The sequence below is a fragment of the Entelurus aequoreus genome, linkage group LG06 (genome assembly GCF_033978785.1).
Source record: "Entelurus aequoreus isolate RoL-2023_Sb linkage group LG06, RoL_Eaeq_v1.1, whole genome shotgun sequence".
Taxonomy (NCBI): domain Eukaryota; kingdom Metazoa; phylum Chordata; class Actinopteri; order Syngnathiformes; family Syngnathidae; genus Entelurus; species Entelurus aequoreus.
In genome coordinates, this window is record NC_084736.1 from 63,559,036 (window position 1) to 63,570,967 (window position 11,932).

Consider the following 11,932-nt stretch of genomic DNA (forward strand, 5'->3'; position numbering starts at 1 on the left):
ATAAAAATGAAATGAAATTTTTCAATGAAAGCAACCACTGTTCGAAATGTGTCCACTAGATGTTGCAATAGCAATTCTTTGTATCTTTGTAGATTATGCTACATACAGTAAAAAAAATAAACCACATGATGTTAGTGCACCAGTCGAGGAAAATGAGCAAACTACATAAATAACATCCTGCAATTTGATTTTGATATTATTTTTTTATCTTGATATATTGAAAATGAACACCAGTGAGTTGACTGATGAACATTATCACATGATTTATTCATAAAGTATAAATAACAACAAATAAAGGTAGAATACTATTAACCGCACCATGTAAGTGTAAAAAAAACAAAAAACATTATGATTTGTACATTTTCAGAATGTGCTTGTTCTATTTTTAAACAAAGAAAACAATCTGAAGTTGTCTTTATTTTTAAGTTATCGTGCTGTGATTTTACCAGTCCGGCCAAGTTGGGAGTAGATTTTTCTCCATGTGGCCCCCGATCTAAAATTAGTTTGACACTGCTGCTTTAAAGGTAAAATATAGGGTGCTTACTTACTTACTTAGGCCTTAGTATTCCCTGAGGAACATAGGCAGCCGACGAAAGCCTTCCATCCATTCCGGTCTTGTGCCCTTCGGTCGAGTTGTTGCCATGACAGCCCCTCAGCCCTCATCTCCTGTTCCGAGCTTCTTCTCCAAGTTGTTCTTGGTCTCCCTCTGTTTCTTTTTCCCTGTGGGTTCCATGTTAGTGCCTGTTTGGTGATTGATTTATTGGGTTTTCTGAATGTGTGGCCTATCCAGCTCCACTTCCTTCTCCTGATTTGCAGTTCCACTGGTTCTTGTTTGGTGAGTTCCCACAGGTTGGCATTGGTGATGGCCAGTAGACTCCTAGGACCCGACGGAGGCAACGGTTTACGAATGTCTGTAGTTTATTGAGTATGCTATTGGTGGTTTTCCATGTTTCTGATCCGTACAGCAGAATGGATTTAACATTTGAGTTAAATATTTTCAGTTTGGTTTTGAGAGAAATGTTTTTTGCTCTCCATATTTTGTTTAGTATGTTGAATGATGTTCTTGCTTTCCCTATTCTGGATTTGACGTCTTCATCTGCCCCTCCATCTACACTGATTATGCTCCCCAAGTATGTAAAACTGACTACCTCCTCTAATTGATTATGGTCCATTGTTATTGGTGTATTGTTCTTGTTATTGATACGCATGACTTTTGTTTTTTGTGAATTGATCTTAAGCCCAAGAAATGCAGCAGTTCTTTGTAGTTTTTGTGATTTGTCCTGCATCTGTTGGTGAGTGTGAGCCAGGAGAGCTACATCGTCTGCAAAGTCTAGGTCCTCCAGTTGTTCGGTAGGGCCTCACTGTATGCCGGTTTTGCTGTTTTTGGTTGTTTGGTTCATGGTCCAGTCAATACAGAGGAGGAAAAGGAAAGGCGAGAGCAGACATCCTTGCCGCAATATAGGGTACAAATGAACTAAATTGCAGGAAATATATTCTTGATTTTCAAAATTTTCTTTCGAGGCTTGTTTGAGGAAATGTTCCTTTTTTTTGGTCAGTTTTCCTCTTTTTTTTCAGAGGGCGCTCACATATATCGAGTAAAACATCAATACAGTGTTTGTTCTAAAATTTAGGGAGATTTTTGAGGGTAAGGGTACACGGAACACTTAAACCATTGATAACGAATTCATGAAATCACAAATTGATTAAAAAAAATTAGCCTCAAACATTGCAACTCTCTTAAAAAGACGCTGCAAAAATCTCGCAAAATCCTGGAGGGACCGACTCTCCCACCTCCTCGGCCGCATGGACCAGATGGAGGTCTTGATATACTTCAGTGGAATTTCATCTGACCTGTTGGTTGCTGACCTCAATCCTGCCCGGCAGCAGACTTTGGATGTCAAGAGGAGTCAGTGCTGCCTCTTCCTGCGCGGTGGCTTCCTTTAAGAGTGTAAGGGCCCGTCTGCATTGTCACCTTCAGCACATTAAGTTTGCTCCAGCAAGCCGAGCTGACAGCTTTCACACCGGGGAGCAACCGGAGTGCTTGTCACTGGCTGGCACGTCCGTGAACCCGTAGATCACGCCGTCTTTGGCACAGACGCCATTAAGAGAGGCCATAAAGCACAGATTATACCGTCAACCTAATTCTCACCTCCCTCTATTGTCATCTGCAGCGGGGTTACGACCATCTAACCACGCCGGCAAATACCAAAAAGCATTTTCCATACGCAGTAACCGGTAATGAATAATATGATTGGATTTGGAGCTACTACAGGGCATGGTTGTCAATCATGTAGTTCTTAAGGGCACTTAATGCCATCAGGAGCAAATAATTGATTGCAGTTCTTAATTAATGATGTAGCAATAGCTGATCCAATCTGGAGGACATGCTCTGGTCAACAAAGACTGATTTTTGAGTTACGATATAAAATCTTCCTGTACGGCACAATAATTATTAACTTTTACATTAATCAGACTGTATCCTACCCTGTGTAGAATTGATTTAGCTACCACCAAATGACAGTTATTGACCCTATGCGTAAACGTATGCTGTGACACGTTCATGAGAGGTACATTAAGGACGTACTCACTCTAAATAGTCTAATAAATCACAATCCGCAGTATCTTTGCTTACACATGACTATATTTATGTGAGTAACAAAGACATGTTTATTTAATGCCCGTGCTCCTCTTAGAAGTAACTAATGACAGCACCACCATGCACGGGAAAAACAACCATAACTACTTGGAGTTAAGGGTGCAACGGTACACAAAAATTTCGGTTCGGTACGTACCTCGGTTTAGAGGTCACGGTTCGGTTCATTTTCGGTACAGTAAGAAAAAAAAAATATATACGTTTCCTGGTTATTTATTTACCGAAATTTGTAAACAATGGTTTTATCCTTTTAACATAACAATAACATACATATACACACAAGGTCGATTGCCAGGGTTAATGCAGTCAACATATATAAAATAAAAACTAAATAATATAAGGCTCAGAATTGGTTTCTTAACAAAACCTTTCTACATATAAAGTGCAACATTTCCACATATAAAGTGCAACATTAATTGCTTCAAGTTGTTGCTCAGATTAAATAAAATGACAAAACTTTTCTTCTACATACAAAAAGTGCAACATTAAACAATTTCAAGTCAACTCAGCCTCAGATTAACTTTTCTTTCCCCCCCGCAGCCTTTAACCATGGTGACTTTCACTCAATGTTCATGTTTTTTTGCCAGAAAAATCAGTTTATCCACATTGTCTGCAGAAAGAGCAGACCTGCTTGCAGTTACAATGTCTCCAGCTGTGGAAAATACCCTTTGGCTGGGCACGGAGGTAGCAGGTACGGCGATGTAGTGCCTGGCTAACTTGGCAGTAAGGGGATATATGGGCTCATTGTTCTTCCACCATAGAAGTGGGTCAAAATCTAGTTTTTAATGCAATACAGTGTTTCCCATAAACTGCCAAGATACCTGTGGCGGTGGGGGCGTGGCTATGGGCGTGGTCACCATGACATCATCGAGTAATTTGCATAATTTACTACAATGATTTGATTTTCTCTAAAAAAATGTATACTTACTAATTAATAATAACAGTTTTGTTTTAAACGTCCATCCATCCATCCATCCGTCCATCCATTTTACAATATAATTACAACACTTTATGTACATATTTATATACAGATTTGAACAATAAGTTATTCACTGAAATATATTTATTAATTGTGGTTCTTACAAAAAATATATCTTATAAAATATAAAAGCTAAACTGTCTCAAAGCTCTGCCCCTTTAATTAGTGCATACTAAATAATTTAACTTTAGCCTACTACTACAACCATATCATTTACCAGCAACATAAAGTGAAACAAGGGCAGAGGTGTCCTGCCACAGTCAGTAACAAATAAACAGAAAACAGTAGTGGTGGTAGATAGACACTTACTTGCTTACTTGCTTATGGTAGTCCATCGTATCCGATGATGACTTCCACTTCTTCTATTGGTGAGTTTTGAGGTGACTAAAAAGTCCAATACGAGAGCCACATGGTCTATTGCAATGGGGGCATATGAAGTTAGTGTTTGTTGTGGTCTTGGCTGCAGGGCCCATCTTCCTCCTCTGGCGTTTCCCTTCCCTCGCTGCGCTTCTCTCCTCTTCAAAATGTTGAAGGCCTGCATGGCAGAGTTGCCTCCAGAGAGGGTGATCTGAGGCAGAGCTTTCCAGCTTTGTGTGCTGTATTCCACACCTCTTGAGAGTTATTTTCAGTTGGTCCTTGTATCTCCGCTTTTGGCCTCCTGCAGATCTCTGGCCATGATGAAGTTGTCCATACAGCAGTTGTCGAGGAAGTCTATCAACTGACATTCTGATGGTGTGGCCGGCCCATCGCAGTTGGTACTGGAGAAAAGTGGCCTCCATGCTCTTGGTACCAGTTTTACTCAGGATTTCCGTGTGTGGCACACGATCACGCCATGTCAGCCCAAGGATCCGCTGGAGACACTTGATGTGAAAATTCTCCAGCTGTTGGATGTGGCGGCGATACAGGGTCCAAGCTTCACATCCATATAATAGATGTTTTCATCAAACATCTGATCCACTGAACAAAGAGCTCCAAAAATCTTGAACTTTAGACTGCCATCAGTTTTACTCCCTACACTTAACCATGTGTTTCCTACTGCCTGCAGACTTTGCACCCTTTGTTATATACACTTGTTGTGTTTCTAAAATAAATACATTTAATAAAGTCAAATACAAATAAGGCAACAAGAGAAGTATCCTACACTTCTCTTTTGTAAAGTAAATCTGAACAGCCGATATGGGCATTTACATCAACTATATGATTTGCCTGAGAAGCTGGAGAGGACAAAAAAAATTAAATTTATTTATTTATTTATTTATTTTAATTTGTAATTTTTTATTTTTTTATTTTATTTATTTTTTATTTGTGGCGGACATGTTTGTCCTCAAATAAAAAACATACTAAAACCAAAAAAATAGTTTTTCCCCCATCTTTTTCCATTTTTAATCCTTTTTTAAAAAAGCTCCAGAGAGCCACTAGCGCTGCACTAAAGAGCCGCAGGTTGCTGACCCCCGCTCTAGCTACATGAAAATATTTGATTTGTAATTAATGATTACTATATTTCGTAGAAATGTATTTATCATGGCCATGTCCATTCAATTAACAGTCATAAACGAAGGACAACTGTAGAGCAAATTCTGGAAATTTGAAAGTGGAAAAAAAAGTTTACACTGTAAAAATAAGATTTGAATCTGAAAAAATAAAAAAGCTTAACAATGAAAATATCTGAAAATTGAATTTTTTAATTTTTTTTCCAAAGAATTAGAGTGACTCATAATTTTATTCAACTTGAAAAAAATGCATGCACTTATATTTATTTTGAATACGCTGATGTATTTTTTCAAAATTTGGGCCTTAAGCAGTATTCTATTTGGAAGTCCCCCCAAAAACACAATATCTTTTTTTCCCAAACTTTATTTATGTGAAACTAATTGTATACTTTTTAAATAAAACTTTAATCTAATTTAATGCATGTTTTATACTAAAAAAAATCATGGGAAATAAATTGTTCAATAATTTATGTTTTTGGTGCAAAATTCAAAATTTTGAACATACATTCATAATACGTCCTGAGACAACTCCGACCTGGGCTCCAACCCGATACCATTGTTTTACAAGACCAGCACTCGAGCCACAGTGAAGAGTTTAGGGGATATTTGTTACTATGTTATTATCAGTGACACAGCAGGAAGGGGCTAAGAATGTATGCCTATACATGGAATCAGACACCGGGCTGTAAAAAGTATGGTCCCCCCCTCTAATGCTGCCCACTTTTTGGAAGTCTTTCCACAAGATTTTAGAGTCCAACTGCACAAATATTTGTAATTTTCAAATTAATGAGATAACAGGACACTGATCTCTAAGCTCGCCATCTCTGCTTTAATTGATTCCAATGTGTTTCATTAGGTTAAGTCACCAACCCGATTTACTGACACGCCGCATTTGCAGCACGCATGCGCAAACATTGCAACTCTACAATTGTACGACTGTGAGTAAAAAAAAAATAACAACGAATTCAAAATGTTTGGATAGCCAAATTATTTTCAAAAAATTATGTACTTCTATTATGAGAGTGAAAAACAAGCCTATATAGTTACGGCAATGTACGAACAACTAAATTCGTCACTCCGATTCAAATCTCGGATGAAAAGGGCACAGCACCTTCAAATTTCGATAATGAACGATGTAAATGGATAAATGGATTAGCTTGTGCTTTTCGATTATTTCAGGTTAACAAAAGACACTTTGGCGAACCAAAATAAATAAATAGTAAAATGCCTGTATTTTGGAAAAAATGCTGTCAAGTAGGGAAGGGAAGTGGCTGACATTTGGCGCATGCGCTGATGAATCGGGCAGTGACAGACACCCTAATGTTTTGTAACTCACAGAGGTGGGACCAAGTCATTGCTTTGCAAGTCACAAGTAAGTCTCAAGTCTTTGCCCTCAAGTCTCGAGTCAAGTCCCGAGTCAAGACAGGCAAGTCCCGAGTCAAGTCCAAAGTCAAGACTAGAAAGTCTCAAGTCAAGTCCCAAGTCCTGCATTTTGAGTTTCGAGTCCTTTCAAGTCCTTTTAACCACAGACTAATATTTTTACACAGATTGTGTATGCTTTTAAAACGCTGTATTTATTTATTAAAACAAGTGCATTCGAAATTGCAGGAAAAAAAATGGTGCTGACATTGCAATTCATAATAGCACTATTAACCAGTCATTTTAATAGTTTAAACAATTTTAAACATTTAACTCATTCCTTTACAGAATAAACACATTTGCAAAAACAAACATTAACATACTATTGGTTGTATTTTATGAAAATAACATTACCACAAAGTTGAGAAGGAGCAAAGATCTTCAATATTTGTATGTGAGAATCACAAAGAAATCTTCTGGGGGAGGATGACCCCCCTACAGGGGTTTGGTTTACAAACTTTCAGCCCCACCTAAAACAAAATTCACCAGCCGCCACTGATTATGATGCTTTCTCATTTTAGGCAAAGTATAAGACAATACTTTCTTAACAGTATAATTGTAACCAGGAATAAGTCTTCAAGTAACAATATTCAAATACTAACATTTTTGGGTAAGACAGCATTTGGTTTTATTCTGAATGTAGTGAAACAGATTGGTGGTTTTAGCTGATATAAAGACTTTCAGGTGTTTATATATGTTTAAGTATTTGGCAGACGCTTTTATCCAAAGCGACATACATAAAAAATAGATATAAAACAATCACTGTAAACATTATCATTTAAGGGAAGAATGTAATACAAAATATCAATACAAAGTGTCAAGACAGAATAAACTCTCTGCTGCTGCAGCAACAGAGTTACAGTCTATAGGTCCCTAAAATATATAGATATCTAATGTATTCATACATTGTTTATGTAGGATATACGCATGTATATATAATCTAATCATATTGTTTCTTCAACTTAAAAATAGCTGACCGTTTTTTTCCCCCTTCTCTGGGATTATATTCCCAGTTTTGATCTCGGACGTCTGGTCATTTATAGCGTATAAGAATATTATATTACTGTTAAGCAAACTATGAATAATAAAAACGCCAAAACATGTGTCCGTTATCATAGCTACACGTATGACAAAAAAAACGCGTGAAAATCAGTGGTATTCAGTGAGGTAAGATGAATTAAATTTGCTGACAGTTCATTGCTCCTGCCAAATGAATTGCACTGAGTGGAGCGGATCACCACTCCAAGATGGCGGCTCCGCGTCTCGTCTGCGCCAGTAGGCAGTAGCGCTCAATGCTGCGTCTACTTATAAGATGTCTATGGTTATAACGTTAGCAGTGAGTTTACAGCCTCACTGATTTAACTACACAGCAAATAAAAGTCATGTTACTTAGCCAATAAACGTTATCTTACATTCAAAACTTACCCTTCTTTGTGCAACTTCAAATGTCGAACGAAGTTGGAAGTTGTTGCGTCTCCGTCTGTAATATTCGAACTGCGTGATTTGCATACGGCAATTCGTTTTTTGTTGACCAAGTCGTAGTTTTTATACCTGAACGAAACCAACTGTGGCATAATTGTTTCTCTCTGTCGCATTGTTTGACAACTCATGTTCGGTGGTTGTCCTGCAATTGGATTGGATGAGAGCTGTGTGATGAAAACAATGTAGATTTAATTTGATTGGCTGTTGTACTGACAGCACACCAGCTGACAGGCAGCACACACGCTGATAGACAGACAGACACGTATAAAATGAAAGATACGGAGCGCTCCCAAATAACGTTTTAAGGTTTGGGTTTTGGGGAAAGTAGCAAGTCATGTCAAGTCAAAAGCCTCAAGTCCAAGTGAAGTCACAAGTCATTGATGTTAAAGTCTAAGTCGCGTTGCAAGTCTCTTTACATTTTGTCAAGTCGAGTCTAAAGTCATCAAATTCATGACTCGAGTCTGACTCGAGTCCAAGTCATGTGACTCGAGTCCACACCTCTGGTAACTCACCAGTCGAGGAGGCTTTAAAAGTCAGGATAAATTGAGTTGGTTGGTTGAGTTAGTTGAGTTGTTTGAATAACTATTTTTTCCGGGTTTCCTTGTTAAAATGAACCAACCAGCCACTTACACAACAACACGGCCTCGTTTACTTCGCGCTCACTTTCAATTCTTGTCCGTCCCTTAAACGGGTACACGGAAACATGAGCAAATGGCGGAACTGAAATGCGGGACTGTATAAATGAAATAATTAATATTACAAATGTGTTAATAAATTAAAATGATGTATGATAATGATGTGGGCCAATAATATTGAATAACAATCACTGAAATCAGAATGACAGACCAAATTAAAGGTACACAAACATGTCTTTGTGGACCTCCAGACACAAAACATCCCCAGTTAATTGATTCCGAGATAACATTAGTGCCTATAGTGTTTATTACTGCCGAGCAGTGAGCACTGCCAGTGACTCATGTAAGTTGATGCACTTCCCCAAGCGGGATCAGCTTTGTGACGTACAATGCACGTCTTCCCGGGGCCTTTTTTTCTGTCCTTGCAAAGCTCTCATCAGTGGGTGGAGATGTTGACATTAAGACCCCGCTTCCAGTTCAAAGTGCTCATCTTTGCAGACTCTTCGTGGGACGACAGCCAGAGGCTCCCAATGCATGCAGAAGATGTGATGCAATGTGCTTAACTCACTTTCACAACAGCTAGAATAGCATTGACTGAGAACCAGAAGCAATTTGTTTTTGGTCTTTTTTTTGGGTCGCAATTACACATTTCGGGGGAAATGGAGCAGCACGGTGGGACAGGGGTTAGCGCATGTGCCTCACAATACGAAGGTCCTGAGTAATCCTGAGTTCAATCCCAGGCTCTGGATCTTTCTGTGTGGAGTTTGCATGTTCTCCCCGTGACTGCGTGGGTTCCCTGCGGGTACTCCGGCTTCCTCCCACCTCCAAAGACATGCACCTGGGGATAGGTTGATTGGCAACACTAAATTGGCCCTAGTGTGTGAATGTGAGTGTGAATGTTGTCTGTCTAGCTGTGTTGGTCCTGTGATGAGGTGGCGACTTGTCCAGGGTGTAGCCCGAATGCAGCTGAGATAAGCTCCAGCACCCCCGCGGCCCCAAAAGGGACAAGCGGTAGGAAATGGATGTATGGATGGAGCAAAACACAAACGTCCACTGCAGAGGACAAGTACTAGGGCTCTCAATATTTGACAGCTATTCTCTCCTCTTTGCCTCCACCCAGTGTCTGCATATATCTCTGCATACAGTACAGCCTACAGGCAGCATTTTAACTGCAGAAAATTATTTTTAACTTAAGTAATGTTTCATTAACTATACCAGTGTTTTTTCAACCTTTTTTGAGCCAAGGCACAGTTTTTGCATTGAAAAAATGCGGAGGCACGGCCACCAGCAGAAATCATTAAAAAACTAAACTCAGTTGACAGTAAAAAGTCGTTGTCGCAATTGTTGGATATGACTTCAAACCATAACCAACCATAGCTCTTGTCTCAAAGTAGGTCAACTGTCACATCACGCCGTGACTTAGTTTGAGTTGTTTGCTGTTTTCCCGTGTGTAGTGTTTTAGTTCTTGTCTTGCACTCCTATTTTGGTGGCTTTTTCTCTTTTTTTGGTATTTTCCTGTAGCAGTTTCATGTCTGTCTTTGAGCGATATTTCCCGCATCTACTTTGTTTTTAGCAATCAAGAATATATCAGTTGTTTTTACCCTTCTTTGTGTGGACATTGTTGATTGTCATGTCATGTTCGGATGTACATTGTGGACGCCGTCTTTGCTCCGCAGTAAGTCTTTGCTGTTGTCCAGCATTTAGTTTTTGTTTACTTTGTAGCCAGTTCGGTTTTAGTTTCGTTCTGCATAGCCTTCCCTAAGCTTCAATGCCTTTTCTTAGGGGCACTCACCTTTTGTTTATTTTTGGTTTAAGTATTAGATACGACGACAAACCCTTGTCGTCTCACACAACGTATTCCCGAAATCTACAAAGCAATTAACTACCGGCTGCCACCTACTGATATGGAAGAGTATTACACGGTTACACTGCCGACACAACAACGGCACATAATTTGCGGATTATAATTACTGGTTGGCAAACAATTATTTTAACCCAAATAGGTGAAATTACATAATCTCCCACGGCACACCACGCTAGTGTGCCACTGCACAGTGGTTGAAAAACACTGTTTTAGAGGTGTGGTTGACTCTAGATTTAAGCCACACCGCTGCATTTCTGACCAGGAAATGACACATTGTATTTCTGCCCTTAATGGCTGCATGGTAGTTTTTAAATAAATGTGTTCCAAAGTTTGAAAATCAATGTGTATCTTTAAAAATTGTCACTACTGATCTTATAGCCTATTCTCTTCAATTATGTAAATTTGTTCAGCTTTTAAGCAAAATACAATGTTTTAATGAGAATACAGCGCTTCAAATATGTAATTGCATTATTTAGTTATGGGCAGAATTAGCTAAAAAATATATATATTTTACTGACCACAAAACATAGGTGTTTGTCATATTTCCAACAGCAAGCATGTTGTGAGCTGATATTAAGCAATAAGGTTGAGGCAATATGATACAAGCTTGCAAACAAAATAGATAACCGAAACATTCTGTATTTACAAAAAAAAAAGAAAGTATATTTAATTTTCAATTAAAATATTAAACTGATTGGTTAAATGTGTTTAATTTAATAAATCATTAACTCTGTAATCAACCTGATCAGTGTTATATGTTTTAGAAAGAAAGATTGCACATCAGTTTTGAACAATTTTATAAATTGAATTAAGAAATGTGTTAAATAATTTTGTATGAATTTTATTGTGAAAAACCTTAATAAATAAAGAAAAACTTTTACACAAGGGAAGTAAAATAGTATTGACAAGTTAACATAATATTTTTTATTCATAATTGAATGCTATGTTTCGGTAGTGACTTTTGGGGAGAGGAAAAATATTCCCAAATATTCTGAAAATACAAAATAAAAGTTGACTGCTCTTTTTCGAGGAATGTGTACTTCAGATATTGTACAATATATATAGGGACAACGTTTTGGGAATGAAAATATTTCCAACCTCACTTTGAACCAATTGGGTAGAATCGTTTACTTTGCTTCAAACTGGAATATTGACTTGTGAGTGCAAACTTCACAATCATTTATATCATTACTATAATTAAATGATTCTAATAGTTTTGAACAATTTTGTTCCAAAACAAAATGCCCCCCAAATTATTGTCAAACCACACTATCATTTTAATGATGGAGAAATTGAACATTAGTCTTATCAATAATTGACATTATGGCTTGTCGCATTCCAGATCAGAACTGTGCATTTAACATTAAAATTCTGACTGCAACTATGCATTCATTGCTGTAGATCAGGAGT